The sequence below is a fragment of the Lissotriton vulgaris genome, unplaced genomic scaffold (assembly GCF_964263255.1).
Source record: "Lissotriton vulgaris unplaced genomic scaffold, aLisVul1.2 SCAFFOLD_1140, whole genome shotgun sequence".
In the NCBI taxonomy this organism is placed as follows: Eukaryota; Metazoa; Chordata; class Amphibia; order Caudata; family Salamandridae; genus Lissotriton; species Lissotriton vulgaris.
Genome location: NW_028243601.1, coordinates 517,210 through 533,687, shown reverse-complemented (window position 1 = coordinate 533,687; position 16,478 = coordinate 517,210).

Here is a 16,478-nt window from a genome sequence, read left to right as displayed (position 1 = left end):
ATTGTTTTTACTCTATAGATATCAAAGTATAACATTGCACTGTTTGGGTTTATTGTGTTTTTCAATCTAGTGCTGTTACTGAGAATGTAACACATCCTGAATTGTTTTTATCCTTTTATGGTATGATGTATTTGTACTTGCACTGATGAATTGTTACTTTTATGGCCTCTGACCGAAATAAAGTAACAAAATGAAATGAAATGACTGACTCAGGTAGATACAAACCACCTTAAACCGTGGGAAATAAGTGTCTATAGACTTCTGCTTTAGGTTTGAGACACTGGGTTGCACTGAGAACCTGACGATTTTCTTAGATTCCACTGCATGTCTTTAGGGACACTGAGTATATAGTTCACTGGTCACTTTTCTGGAAACACTACTTCTAACTCTGAACTAATCCTACCCGAGAGATTGATATGAACTACTTTCACCGGGTTCAAAAACCTTGGAATACAGATTCACAGGAATATACTCAAAACACTTTTAAATAGCACGTGCATCTGTAAATATTACAGATCAATAAGACGAAGGTCGTTTTACTCACACTCTCAGGAACATTCTTCTTTTTTGGAAATAGAAATTAAGCACGCAATTATCGTCTCATCAGATTTTCAACACAATAATAGTGCACATTCCAAATGTAGTTTGTTAAAAACTAAAATCAGTCGCCATCTTACAGCAGCTTCAAATCCCAACATGGCAGCAACCCTACCCTCCGCAGACCAAGAGGGTACAACCAAGCACTTACCTTCCTGAGGATTGTTGGCAGAGAAGGTGCCGGGCTCTTTCAGTGCTGGTAAATGTGTGTGCCTCGAAAGAGGTTTTATAGCACCGCTGCCACATTGCCCAATATGTCATTAACGGCACACACCCCACACGAAAGCTCATGAATATTTATCACCTGCAAGGAAACAATGAAACATGCGGGATACTGAATCAGGAATGTTAAAGAGGAAAGTCACGTTTATGCTATCAGCCCGACCAGGACAAATTCCGCAAATTGATTAGGTACAAAAAAATCCTAGAAACAATGGATTCTTAAATACATCTCCCACCGACACGTGAAACTCGAGCAGCACATTCGTACTTCTAAAGCAAGGGCTAAATTCGAAATCTGAACTTTCTGGTCAAAACTTTCAGAGTGACATAGAACCAGCTGTGAAATGAAGGCTTTTAGGCAAGAAGCAGGGTGATCAGGGGTTCTATATTGTTGACGATCTTGGGGGTATGTTTTCTTCCTTCTGAGCTGCCCATGTAATGCCATTTGTTACACCGCAGCGCACTGGAGACTGTAATTCCCATTTAAAACCTACAATGTCCTTGGTTCAGACAAGAGGTGGTATCGCCACTAACTCTGATACTGTCATGGAGTGCCTACTCTGGTATGGTGGTCGTCAATGTGAGAAGTTGGCCTGATATATGATGCTCACTAGTTCTAGTGATCACCTTGTATCAGTCCAAACAACCCTTATGGTGATTGGTTGTAAGTCAACCTTATAGACCAGCTATCCTAGTAGCGTGGACAAAAGCAGTCTTTAGGCTAAACTCTTTATGGCATGTAAAGCCAGCTGTTTTACCACATATAACCTTTGAATACCAAATGAAAAGGACACCACACAGGTAGTTATGAAAATAAACAGTTATTTATTAACTAACAACATCTCTGAACTCTTTATGAGGTCAGAGGGCAAAGCACATGACAAACTCTTAGGAAAAATAAGTTTAAGTTGCACGATTTACAATGGTGCCCTAGGGGCACGACAAACCATATACTAGATAAATGGAATGCGAAAGTCAATTAAAGGAATGGAGCTGTCCAGAGGTTGTAGGATCGCTGGGACCACGCTATACTAACTTGAGGTAAGTAATAGGAGGCCCACGGAGTGCGTGTGCAGAGTGTGAACTCACACGCGAGATGCGTACAAACGTCTATGGACAGTAAAGTTTAAAGAAAAGGTGAGTACGGACGTTCCTGACTACGTAGGACTGAAACGACAATGGAACTGGACACTAGGATAGTGAAGCTACCCCTGAGCACCGAAATGCTCGTGTTACCTCACCCACAGGCTGCGGGTGCATAGGTGCGAAGTCGTGTCGGGTTTCCGCGTCGAAGTCTATGGAGCCTTGAGGAAAGATGCTGCAGGAGACCAGGAAGAAGATGTCCGGTGCGATCCAAGGGTGGATTGTTGAAGAGAGGCACCTGAAAGCAGAGGGGACAATTTTCAAAGTCACTAGCCAGTGACTGGAGTGGAACCAGGAGTGGAACCAGATGTCGTCGTCGCGATCAGGTGAAGGTGGACGCTTGTCTCTGCAGCCACGTGGACCAGGTGGTGTTTTCGACGACCAGGATGGATTCACGAGCTGTCCCATGCAGGCTCTCGCTGTTGGCGGTGTCGTCTCCGGATTCAAATTCAACAGGCCTTGGCAAAGGCAACCCACGCGGTGAGTGGAAACGGCGTCTGGAGTGGACCAGGAGGGTCCGGGGTGCTCCTCTTTTGTAAGGGAGCAAGGGCCAGTCTGGAGCAACCAGACCAGCAGCAAAGTTGTCGGTGTTCGGCGTCTAGGAGGTCACTAGCCAGCCGGCAAGTGGCCAGACAACGCGTCGAGCAGCAAACAGGCAGAAGGGCCCCACGCAGATCTTGTGGATGCTGGAGGGCTGATCTTCGGTGCAGGAGCTGCTCGGGGTCGGGGCTTCTCAGTCCCCAAAGCACTTGGATGAGGATACCCCAGGAGTCGTGCTGGAGCGAAGTGCTGCTTCTTTCAAGATGGCCGGTCCCACGTGTCTCGTCGCACCCACGGGTCTCAGCTCGGCTGCAGATGTGGGTTGAGGTCGAAGAGGTCTCTGGAAGTCCGGGTCTCGTCGGGCTCTGAAGTCTGGATCCTTTGCAGGAAGACGACAAAGGGAAGTCACGGTACGCTGATGGTGCCTGCAGATGCAGGGTGGACACTCCTTGCCCACAAGGGAGATTCCTTCTGTCTTCTGTGGAGCAGAACGTCGAGGTCCAGAGTTTCTTCTTGTGAAGTTGATCAGGATAATCTAATTTGGAATGGGACCAGCTCCTACCTTTATCCGGCTAAAGGGGGGCTGCACTACGACTAGGTCCCTCCTCTGGGTGGGACCAGGAAGGGGGGTGGTTACACCCGCTTTCCTTTGTCCGGTCTTGCGCCAGCTCTGGGGCTGGAGTGCCCCAGGAACTGGTTCTGACCGGTGTATGCACGGGGCACCTTGTGTGCCCCAGGCATGTCTCATTCCTTTGAGCCCTGTCCTACCTAATACACAAAATCCTGTCTGGGGTGGTGCTCGCACCTCCCAAGGCAGGAAACCCTTTGTCCAAGCCTCCCTCGCTGGAAGGACGCCCAGCAGCAGGAGGTCAGACTTGTGTCTGTGGCGGCAGCATCCATTTTGTGATGCTGAGGCTCGAGTTAACTTTAACCGGGGTTCACAGTTACATACATGTCGTGTCCCTCTAGAAGGGTGGAATGCTAACCCCGTCGCCAGAATTGGCGAGGGGTTAGTATTCCAATTCGTATGACACCTTACTCAACATGTTTTGATAATGCTATACCAAAGTTAGCATTTGACCGCGAGGTTCATAATGCACTTAAGAGTATATGGTATAGCGTTATCATGGAACAGCTATTAGGACTTGGTTCCGCAGGCTGCAAACGGGCTCAGCTCATGCCAGAGCACCATCTCACATAATTCCAAGCACTCTGCTTTCAGGATTGATAAGGCCTGCCATAGGAGTGACTGATAGGAATATATGTGTCCATTTTAGGGTTAGGTATAGAGATACTACACCTAAAGCAAAGGGTGATTACACCACCTTGCCCCAGCTGTCGTGCAGCCAGTTGTGTCAGATTTGGATGGCCAGCCAGGGGTGGCATAATACATGCTGCAGCCCCTGTAGGCCCTGGGTACACCTATGCCCTGGATACCTAAGGTATGCTGTACAGGGACTGATAAGGTGGCCCAGTGCCAATTGGTAAATGCACCTAAGGTACATGCTTGACAATTTAGAGAGAGAACAGCTAGGCTGTTGGTCTGATTAGCAGGGCCACAGCCAGGGAAAGTCGTAAACCAGTGAAGCAAAAAGCAAAAATCGGGGGTGACCATAGATTGCAGACCCTACTCTCCTACATAACCCCCTCCCCCCCCCCCAAACTAAGGGACAGTAAACTAACCTTGACCAGGTGAGTCTTCTTGTTCTAAGTGGAAGTACTGGAGAGACCATCTGCATTACCATGGTCGGTCCCTGGGCGGTGCTCCACAGTAAAGTCCATCCCCTGTAGGGAAATGGACCACCTAAGAAGTTTGGGGTTTTCACCCTTCATTTGATTTAGCCGTAAGAGGGGCTTATGGTCGGTCTGAATCTTGAAGTGAGTGCCAAACAAGTATGGCCTCAGCTTCTTCAGGGCCCAAACCACAGCAAAGGCCTCCCTCTCAATAGCTGACCAACGTTTCTCTCTAGGGGTCAGCCTTCTACTTATAAAAGCAATGGGCTGGTCATGACCATCAATATTCAGTTGAGATAGAACAGCTCCCACACCCAACTCAGAAGCATCTGTTTGGACAATGAATGGCTTGGAGTAGTCTGGACTCTTGAGAATAGGTGCAGTGCACATGGCCTGCTTTAGGTCATCGAATGCCTTCTGACAGCTAACTGTCCACTGAACTTTCTTTGGCATTTTCTTACTTGTCAGGTCATTAAGTGGAGTCACAATGGTTCCATAATTTCTGACAAATTTCCTATAGTAACCAGACAGGCCCAAGAAAGCTCTGACCTGTGTCTGGGTGGTTGGAGGAGCCCAGTCCTTTATGGCCTGTATCTTGCTCTCCAAAGGTTGAACTTGGCCTCCACCTACAAGGTGGCCCAAGTATACAACTTGACTCTGCCCTATCTGGCACTTAGTAGCCTTGATAGTGAGGCCTGCCTTTTGAAGAGCCTCCAAAACTTTCCTCAGGTGGATCAGGTGATCCTCCCAAGTGGAGCTAAATACAGCAATATCATCTAGATATGCTGCACAGAAGTCATCCAGCCCAGAGAGAACTTGGTTCACCAACCTTGGAAAAGTGGCAGGTGCATTCTTCAAACCAAAGGGCATCACCACAAACTGGTAATGACCTCCTGGGGTCGAAAATGCTGTTGTGGCCTTGGCATCCTCAGCTAACCTGATTTGCCTATAACCAGCTGTCAGGTCAAATGTACTCAAGAATTTGGCAGAAGCCAATTTATCTATGAGTTCATCTGCTCTTGGTATTGGATGGGCATCTGTCTTAGTGACAGCATTGAGACCCCTGTAGTCTACACAAAACCTCATCTCTCTCTTACCATCCTGGGTGTGAGGTTTAGGTACTAGAACTACAGGACTAGCCCAAGGGCTCTCTGAGGGTTCAATGACTCCCAATTCCAACATCTTGTGTACTTCTTGTTTTATGCAGTCCCTGACGTGGTCAGGTTGCCTGTAGATTTTACTCTTTATAGGCAGACTGTCACCAGTGTCCACCTCATGGGTGCACCAGTTTGTCTGACTGGGTGTCAGAGAGAACATTTGCCTGAAGGATTGAAGAACCTGTTTACAATCCTCTTGTTGATGCTCAGAGAGGCTGTCAGAAAAGACTACACCATCTACTGACCCATCATCAGGGTTCTGAGTGAGCAGGTCTGGGAGAGGGTCACTCTCTCCCTCCTGTCCCTCATCTGTATCCATGAGCAAGCCCGTGTCTTCCCTGTTGACAAATGCCTTGAGCATGTTCACATGAAGTACTCTGTGAGGGCTCCTGGGAGTTCCAAGGTCCACCAGGTAGGTGACCTCTCCCTTTTGCTCAATAATGGTATGGGGTCCAGACCACTTGTCTTGGAGAGCTGCTGGGGCCACTGGCTCCAACACCCACACCTTCTGTCCTGGGTGATACACAGTCAGGACAGCCTTTTGGTCATGCCAAGCTTTTTGGAGTTCTTGGCTGGCCTCCAGGTTTTTAGATGCCTTTTCCATGTACTCTGCCATCCTGGAGCGGAGACCAAGTACATAGTCCACTATGTCTTGCTTAGGCTTTTTTAGAGGTCTCTCCCATCCTTCCTTTACAAGACACAGGGGTCCTCTTACAGGATGCCCAAACAGAAGTTCAAAAGGGCTGTAGCCAACCCCCTTCTGTGGGACCTCTCTGTAAGCAAACAAAAGGCAGGGTAAAAGGATGTCCCATCTTCGCCTAAGCTTTTCAGGTAACCCTTTTATCATCCCTTTGAGGGTCTTGTTGAACCTTTCAACAAGCCCATTGCACTGTGGGTGATAGGGGGTGGTGAATTTGTAATTGACACCACACTCCCTCCACATTGCAGTAAAGTATCATGACATAAAGTTTGCACCTCTGTCAGAGACAACCTCCTTAGGAAACCCCACTCTAGTAAAAACTGAGAGTAGGGCCTTAGCCACAACAGGAGCTGTAGTGGTCCTAAGGGGAATAGCTCTGGATACCTGGTGGTATGATCCACTACCACCAGTATAAATCTGTGCCCAGATGCTGTTGGGGGGTCCATTGGTCCAACAATGTCAATCCCCACTCTTTCAAAGGGTACCCCCACCACAGGTAGTGGTATAAGGGGGGGTGTGACGGACTGTATGGGGATAGGCAATAGACGAGTCTTAGTAGGGTTCAAACTTGGCTTTATTGACTTAAACAGTCTGTCAGTAGAGGTCTGCCTGTTCTGCAGTCGGCGAGGAGAGCGGCTTCTTTCCTTCCTGCTCTTGCTGATAACACCCTCCTCTCTGCGCCGGGTCGGGCTCCGCCTTCCTTTCTCGTCGGGATCCGTCTTGGCCCAGAGTCCACCGAGGGGGAAGACAGAAACAGAGGATGTATCAGTACTCGGTACGGCACAACTGTTATCGTTAGGATAGGGGGTGAGGGTTCACTCAGTGCTTCGGTCTCTATTGGGTAAGTGCGGGACGTGCACGGGAATTTACAATCAAGGCTTTATGGTTCTCCCCTCCTCTGGTGCCTTATCCACCCCGCAACCCTTTCCCGCACCTCTGTTAGCCACGCCCCTCCTGGGGAGTGGCTGGGCGACGCGTGGGTCCGTTGTCCTCCTGAATATGTAGCTCCTGCTGGTCGCCGTAGGAACCCGAGGCGTCTTCTTCCAGGCTTCTCCTCTTCGGCCGGAGAGACTCCCGATTCCGCTGCCGCTCCTGCTTCTGAAGCACCGCCGTACTCTGTTACTGCTCTCGCCTCCGATGTTGGGGTCTCCTCGATTCGCTCCTTCCTCTCCTCCTCCGCTACCACGCTCCCGTCCCTGGACACGCCGCCTTCGGCTACACCGCTCCCCGCTTCACCTCCTCTCCACGTCTCTCCTCTGCTCCACGCCTCTCCTCCGCTCAACGCCTCTCCTCCGCTCCACGCTGCTTCTCTCCTCTGCTCTGTTCCTCTGCTCCACGCCGCACCTCCACTCCAATCCGCTCTGACAGCTCCTCCGGTGTAAAGACACACCTGGTCCGGCAGCTGGGCGTCTTTTAAGGTAATGGCGGTCTCCTCCTCCTCATTACCTGAGCGGGGCCAGTTAAAGGGACCGTGTTCCATATCTTCCTCGTCACAGCTGTACTGTTCTTCAACTCGGTTCCAGCTTAGGGTCTCTGATACCTGCGGAAACAAGAGGGGGGGTCACAGTTTACGGGCACACTCCGGGTTACAGGGGGCGAGTGCCACCCCTCCTGGTTACAGGGGCCCTTTGTTGTGCCACCTGATTTGCCACTGGCTTGACAGGTGACACATGAGCGACAAAACTCTTTAGTGTCCTCAGACATATGGGGCCAGTGAAATGTGGGGCAAGTCTGTTTCAAGTCTTGTTCTGGCCTAAGTGACCTGCAAGGGGAATTTCATGGGCCAAGGTGAGAAGGAAACCTCTCAGAAACAAGGGGATGACCATCCTCCTGGTAGCACCAGGCTTGGGGTCTCTTGCCTCAGAGTAAAGGAGTCCATCATCCCAATACACTTTATGGGCACCTGTGGCATTCCCTGCAGCCTCAGCAGCAGCTTGCTGTCTGAGGGGTTCAAGAGATGAACAGTCTAATTGTGCTTGTCTCAAGTCTGCCCTGGAAGGTCCCCCTGTCCCAAGAAACTCAACCTGATCAGGCTCAAGTTCTTCTAGGACAGTTCCTTCTGGGGTCTTTGGGTCAGTCTCCTGTGAGAGCTGATCCTCGCCTTGAGGCAAGGGGGAAGGCACTGCCTTAACCCTACTGTTCTTACTCTTGGTTAGTGTCTGGTCCATTATTCCAGGATCCAGCACTAGTTCAGCTGGGCATTTCTTGGCCTGTGACCTAGTCACAGCAAGGACATGTGCTGACAAACCTAGCATCTCCACATGAGTCCTATACTCCACATCTGACCATAGGGAGGATTCCAAATCATTGCCCAAAAGACAGTCCACTGGGAGGTCTGAACTAACAACAACCCTTTTGAGGCCATTTACCCCTCCCCAGGAGAAATTAACAAGTGCCATACTATGGGTGGTAGTGACATTGCTAGCGTTGGTCACTAGTTAGTCTGAACCTAGTATTACCTGACCAGGGTCCACAAAGTTTGGTGTCACCATAGTGACACTGGCACAAGTGTCCCTGTAGGCCTGAGCCAATTTTCCATTGATCAAAGGCGTTTGCCTGTACTTGCCCAGAGTACTGGGACTTATTGTAGGGGTCAAATCCATGTCCCCAGTACAAACAAGAACAGCCTGGGTAGGTACTCTGACTAGGTCAGAGCCTGCCTCAGATAACAATGTCAACCCCACTATAGCCTTAGGGGGAACACTACCACTACTAACTGAACTAGGGGTTGCAGGTGCCTTAGGGGCAGTAGTGGTAGGAGCTGGGCCTTTCTTGGTGCACTCACTAAACCAGTGAGTATTACTTTTACAGTACTGGCACCATGGTTTCTTCTGACCATTATTCTTCTTCTTTTGGGAAATCTGGGACCCACCCTCCTTAGATTGTTGGGGCCCTGTTGAAGACTTCTGGTCATTTTGCTTATTCTTATTACCCTTCTGGTCTGCTTTCTTCTGGCCACCACCCTGGTTCTGGTTCTGCTGCTTGACCCTTGTCCGGACCCATCTGTCTGCCTTCTTTCCCAGTTCTTGGGGAGAGGTCAGATCTGAGTCAATAAGGTGCTGATGCAACAACTGATTTTGACAATTACTTAAGATTTGTTCTCTCATAATTTGGTTATACAATCCTGTGTAATCAGTAACTTTACTTCCCAGTAACCAGCCTTCAAAAGCCTTAGTGGCACAATCTACAAAGTCAGCCCAATCCTGAGACTGAATTTTCTGGGTGTCTCTGAACAGCAACCTGTACTGCTCAGTTGTTAAGCCAAACCCATCAATCAGTGTATTCTTCAGGACTTGGTCATTGTTAGCATCCTCAGCTCTAGTAATGAGGAGCTCATCTCTACCTTTACCTTCAAAGGAGAGCCACAGTATAGCTGCCCACTGACTCTGGGGGATGCACTGGACAGTGCAGGGCCTCTCCAAAGCAGTCATCCATTTGTGGATGTCACCCCCTTGTTTAAAGGGGGGCACTATTTTACTCAGGTGTCTAGTATCAAAACTCCTGTCCTTATCTCTAGGGATAATGCTGCCACCAGTGGGGTCTGCCCCACTCAATTTCTGCTCTCTGGCAAAGGCAAGTCTTTCCTTGGCAAGGGCAAGTTCTTCCCTCTCAAACCTCAGATTGACTTCCCTCATCTTAGCTTCATGCTCTCTTCTCTGAGGGGATGTCATCCCTCTCTGAGAAGATGCCTGAGAGACATGGGTATGCATAGATCTGTTAGAGCCTCTGGAGTGAGAGCTAGCTCGTCTATTCCCAATGTTAAGCCTGCCTGAGAGTGGGCCTGGGGGTCCCCCAGTTCCATTCTCATGCATGCTTAAGTTGGTCCTGGTGAGCCTACTGACTACTACTGGACCTTTTTCTGCCTCATCCCCAGATAACTCCTTTTCCTCTTCTTCCTCTTCACTTTCTGTTTCGTGGAGGTTAAGGTCAGGATCACCCAAGGTTCCCTCTAAGGGGGGCATGCTCCCATCTGGATTAGAGGGGCCTGTGTTAGAAGCCCTTTTGGCATCATATGTCTCTAAGAGAACCATCAGAAAATGAGTGGTGGGGTTAGAACCTTGTTTTAGTTTCCTGGAGGTACACAATTGTCTCATCTCCTGGAAGCTAAGAGCTGCATATCTGGAAGTGACCTGTGGAAGGTCATCAACCACAAGGGGGCCCTCTGTGTTCCCTCCTGTGGTAGACATGCTTTTCTAGGCCCTTATTTATGAGGCCTTGCGTCAGTTTTGCGCCGCCGGTGCGTCACTTTTTGTGACGCACCAGCGGCGTAAAAAATGCGCCTTGTTGCGCCATATTTAAAAAGTGACGCATCTAGGTAGATGCGTCACTTTTTAAACCCCTGCGCCACATTATACCTGCGTCAGGTATAATGTATGTAGAGGGGGCGTTCCCCCGCAAAAAGCCTCGTAATAGTGACGCAGTGAAATCTATGAGATTTCACTGCGTCACTTTTAGGATGCTGTTGCGTCAAAATCTTGCGCCTGCCTCACAGCAGGCGTAAGATTGACGCAAGCCCTTTCACATGGGGCTTTCCCCATGTGAAAGGACGCATTGCTGGAGTTGCGTCACTTTTGTGACACACTCCAGCAATGCGTCACTTTTGCGCTTACAGATGCGTCAGAAATACTGACGTATCTGTAAGTCCTTGCGACATGATGCGTCATATATTAAATATGACGCATCATTGGTGTCGCAAGGAGTGCGCAGTGAAAAGTGACGCATCGCTGTTTTCACGCAGCGATGCGTCACTTTTCATAAATGAGGCCCCTAGTGAGGTGTAAGTGGTGCACTTACCTACACTATGGGTTTACCTACTGATCCCTTGCTAAGAATTGTAGTCAGGGTGTGCTACTCCCTTTCTACTACAACAGCTGGTTCAGTAGAACTCAGAGTATTTATAAGCTTGTTATATGTACCTAGGGTACCTTATGTGATTTTTCAAATGATATCTCAGATTATATTTGGTAAAAACAACTGCAAGCTCAAATCCCAACCGCTGCACACCAATGTGAGAAGTTGGCCTGCTATATGATGCTCATTAGGTCTAGTGATCACCTTGTATCAGTCCAAACAACCCTTATGGTGATTGGTTGTAAGTCAACCTTATAGACCAGCTATCCTAATAGCGTGGACAAAAGCAGTCTTTAGGCTAAACTCTTTATGGCATGTGAAGCCAGCTGTTTTACCACATATAACCTTTCAATACCAAATGAAAAGGACACCACACAGGTAGTTATGAAAATAAACAGTTATTTATTAACTAACAACACCTCTAAACTCTTTATGAGGTCAGAGGGCTAAGCAAATGACAAACTCTTAGGAAAAAAACGTTTAAGTTACACGATTTACAATGGTGCCCTAGGGGCACGACAAACCATATACTAGATAAATGGAATGTGAAAGTCAATTAAAGGAATTGAGCTGTCCAGAGGTTGTAGAATCGCTGGGACCACGCTATACTAACTTGAGGTAAGTAATAGGAGGCCCACGGAGCGCGTGTGCAGAGTGTGAACTCACACGCGAGATGCGTACAAACGTCTATGGACAGTAAAGTTTAAAGAAAAGGTGAGTACGGACGTTCTTGACTAGGTAGGACCTCACCCACAGGCTGCGGGTGCATAGGTGCGAAGTTGTGTCGAATTTCCGCGTCGAAGTCTATGGAGCCTTGAGGAAAGATGCTGCAGGCGACCAGGAAGAAGATGTCCGGTGCAATCCAAGGGTGGATTGTTGAAGAGAGGAACCTGAAAGCAGAGGGGACAATGTTCAAAATCACTAGCCAGTGACTGGAGTGGAACCAGGAGTGGAACCAGATGTTGTCGTCGCGATCAGGTGAAGGTGGGCGCTTGTCTCTGTAGCCACGTGGACCAGGTGGTGTCTTCGACGACCAGGATGGAGGCACGAGCTGTCCCACGCAGGCTCTCGCTGTCGGCGGTGTCGTCTCCGGATTCGGGTTCAACAGGCTTTGGCAAAGGCAATCCACGCGGTGAGTGGAAACGGCGTCTGGAGTGGACCAGGAGGGTCCGGGGTGCTCCTCTTTTGGAAGGGAGCAAGGGCCAGTCTGGAGCAACCAGACCAGCAGCAAAGTTGTCGGTGTTCGTCGTCTAGGAGGTCACTAGCCAGCCGGCAAGTGGCCAGACAACGCGTCGAGCAGCAAACAGGCAGAAGGGCCCCATGCAGGTCTTGTGGATGCTGGAGGGCTGATCTTTGGTGCAGGAGCTGCTCGGGTCGGGGCTTCTCAGTCCCCAAAGCACTTGGATGAGGATACCTCAGGAGTCGTGCTGGAGCGAAGTGCTGCTTCTTTAAAGATGGCCGGTCCCACGTGTCTCGTCGTTCCCACGGGTCTCAGCTCGGCTGCAGATGTGGGTTGAGGTCGGAGAGGTCTGGGAGTCCGGGTCTCGTCGGGCTCTGAAGTCTGGATCCTTTGCAGGAAGACGACAAAGGGAAGTCGCGGTACGCTGATGGTGCCTTCAGATGCAGGGCGGACACTCCTTGCCCACAAGGGAGATTCCTTCTGTCTTATGTGGAGCAGAACGTCGAGGTCCAGAGTTTCTTCTAGTGAAGTTGATCAGGATAATCTAATTTGGAATGGGACCAGCTCCTACCTTTATCCGGCTAAAGGGGGGCTGCACTACGACAAGGTCCCTCCTCTGGGTGGGACCAGGAAGGGGGGTGGTTACACCCCCTTTCCTTTGTCTGGTCTTGCGCCAGCTCTGGGGCTGGAGTGCCCCAGGAACTGGTTCTGACCGGTGTATGCACGGGACACCTTGTGTGCCCCAGGCATGTCTCATTCCTTTGAGCCCTGTCCTACCTAATACACAAAATCCTGTCTGGGGTGGTGCTCGCACCTCCCAAGGCAGGAAACCCTTTGTCCAAGCCTCCCTCGCTGGAAGGACTCCCAGCAGCAGGAGGTCAGACTTGTGTCTGTGGTGGCAGCATCCATTTTGTGATGCTGAGGCTCGAGTTAACTTTAACCGGGGTTCACAGTTACATACATGTCGTGTCCCTCTAGAAGGGTGGAATGCTAACCCATTCGCCAGAATTGGCGAGGGGTTAGTATTCCAATTCGTATGACATCTTACTCGACATGTTTTGATAATGCCATACCAAAGTTAGCATTTGACCGCGAGGTTCATAATGCACTTAAGAGTATATGGTATAGCGTTATCATGGAACAGCTATTAGGACTTGGTTCCACAAGCTGCAAACGGGCTCAGCTCATGCCAGAGCACCATCTCACATAATTCCAAGCACTCTGCCTTCAGGATTGATAAGGCCTGCCATAGGAGTGACTGATAGGAATATATGTGTCCATTTTAGGGTTAGGTATAGAGATACTACACCTTGCCCCAGCTGTCGTGCAGCCAGTTGTGTCAGATTTGGATGGCCAGCCAGGGGTGGCATAATACATGCTGCAGCCCCTGGTAGGCCCTGGGTACACCTATGCCCTGGATACCTAAGGTATGCTGTACAGGACCTGATAAGGTGGCCCAGTACCAATTGGTAAATGCACCTAAGGTACATGCTTGACAATTTAGAGAGAGAACAGCTAGGCTGTGGGTCTGATTAGCAGGCCCACAGCCAGGGAAAATCGTAAACCAGTGAAGCAAAAAGCAAAAATCCGGGGTGACCATAGGATTGCAGAACCTACTCTCCTACAGTCAATAACACCTTAGAGAGAAGAGTCTCCCTCCCAATGCATCGCCTCTTTTGAAAGTGGGGATATGGGATATCATACAGTAGAGCGCCATGTTTACCCAAGTCCTAATGTTTTAGGAGCAACTTAGGGTTCCCATGAGGGAGGGTGCTGGCCTTGACTGATCCTCGCCATCTGGAGGCCCTCAAGCTCCCTCAGAGACAGAGCTGTGGGTGCCTATGCCTATGTACTGTGTGCACAGGCTAAAAAGTACTCACAGACTCAGTGCCCCTGTGGTTAGCCATCGGATGTGACTGCACCCATGTGAGGGGAGGGTCTTTAAGGTCACCCCAGTGTCACAACAGGATGTTGGCAATGTATGGGTGATCAATGTCTAAATTTTGTCCTCCGGTTCTCTGTGCACATTTGAATGCTGCCTTACTAGGAGTATGCGCATGTGCAAAGTGAATTCCCTCATTTTCTTGGGGTACTGCTCCGTAAATCAGAGAGCACTCTTATTTCCAAGGCATGAATGGGCGCTACCCTATAGACTTTCTCGTGGTAAGTATTACTGTAAGAATTCTTGTCTCCACTTCAGTAATATCAGATGTCAGAGGGTGTGCAACCTGGGGTTTCACTCTGCACAATTCATGCAACATGCAAGAAGAATATAACATTACTGCTTAGGTGCAATCATTTGAGTGCCTAAAGTTCAACGGTTAGACTTGGCGGTTTTAGAACAAAAAACATTGCCTTAGCACAACTGTAATAACTGCAGCCATTTTTTCATTCATTGCTAACCAACTCTGTCAAGTTCTGCCTTTCTCTGACATGTAAACCTGTCTCTCATGTCCAACACCGTAGCCACACAATTCTTTTTTTTTAACATCTTGTTATTGTAAAAGGGAAAAGAAAAAGGACTAAAGGGCACATGACAGCAGTGGTTATCACAGTCAGTGTCAGATCACAATTACGTGTCTTATAAATATCAGGACATTCATCTCTAAGTTTTGACGCGTTGCTCGCCCATTTCCCCCTTTTCAGATCTCAACAATATTGCTATTGTACGTAATCCTCAGTCCCTTCCAAACTGTGAGGTCTTCCAGCTGGCTGACAAGGCATCCCTCTACTTCCATTCCAGCCCCCCAAAATGTTTGTCCATTTGTGTGGGAATTGTTTAGTATTTTGCAATAGGTTAAAGATATTGCTTTTTCTTTCAGATAGTCATCTAGCAACTTATCTTCCAGAGGAAAGGAGACCAGGAGGTTTGCACCCTTTGGATTGGCAAGTTGTAGAGCATGCCTTATCTGACTATAGCGGAAGGTATTTTGCAACACCAACTCGTAGTCCCTTTGGAGGTTCACTCACATGTCACCTACCCTTGACCAATAAGGTCCCATTTATAAAAAACTAGGTGGTTTACTAGAAATCCCAACTGCGCCGTATCTGATAGGGGAGTGGCTTTGATAATTTTCTCTTGCCTCCCTAGAGCTGCTGCTGATGTATGCCATATCATGATTGAGCTTGATGTTGGTGTTTGCTACTGGTGTTCCTCATTTTCCCCCATAGATGGCCCTACGGAATCCTCTCAATCCCATATTGTGTTTATCCATCCTATAGGCCGGCTCGTCATGTGGTGTATGTACCCACTGATTGATCACTATTAAGCATGGGCGAATTTTGCGAATTTGCAATTTGCGAATTTGCGAATTTGCGATCCGCAAAATCCGTGAATTTGCGGATTCGCAGATTTTTCGGATTGTGTGGGTAAAGGCCGGGCTGGCAAACGGTGCACATTGCTAGTGTGAGGGGAAGGGCCAAACGGACGGGGCTTATATGCAAGTTCACATGCCTCTTGTGTGTATAAAAGGACAGGCACGGATCCGAGAAGCTCGTGGTCACAGGAACTGCACAGGGATTGAGCTCGTGAAAGTCAATTATGCAAAGGCCTCCATCAAGCATCATAGCTAATTTTCGACGATAGATATGGGGAGAGCGCACACCTACCCAGCCTCGACAAAACACACATTTTTGGGGGGCTGATTAGCTTTGCCATCACACCAAAGAGCGCCGGGGTCCCTCGAGTGAGCTGTCCATCAAGTGGGTAAGGGGCGCGAAGACGGTGCACACACCACTAGTGTGTGGGGTGGGCCAAACGGACGGGGCTTATATGCGAGTTCACATGCCTCTTGTGTGTATAAAAGGACAGGCACGGATCAGAGAAGCTCGTGGTCACAGGAACTGCACAGGGATTGAGCTTGTGAAAGTCAATAATGCAAAGGCCTCCATCAAGCATCATAGCTAATTTCCGACGATAGATATGGGGAGAATGCACACCTGCCCAGCCTCGACAAAACTCACATTTTTGGGCTGCTGTAACTATTTTAGAATGGAGCCGGCAAGCTGCCAGTGCCATCCTAAAATAGTTACTAAATTAGCTTCATCAGGAAGCACTAATAGATAAAATAAAGCAGGTGCTCGAGCACCTGCTTTATTTGATCTATTAGTGTTCCTGTTGAAGCTAACTTAGTAACTATTTTAGGATGGCGCTGGCAGCTTGCCGGTGCCATCCTAACATAGTTAAAAGTTCAACAGGCTTGAACTTTTGCCCCCCAAATCCGCCGCTCGCGGATTTTGCGGATTTTCTGTAAATTCGCGGGAGTTCGCGGATCGTGGATTTACAGAAAATCCGCGAAATCCGCGAGCGGAACGGATTTCCCGCACATGCTTAATCACTATAAGCTGCGCTGCC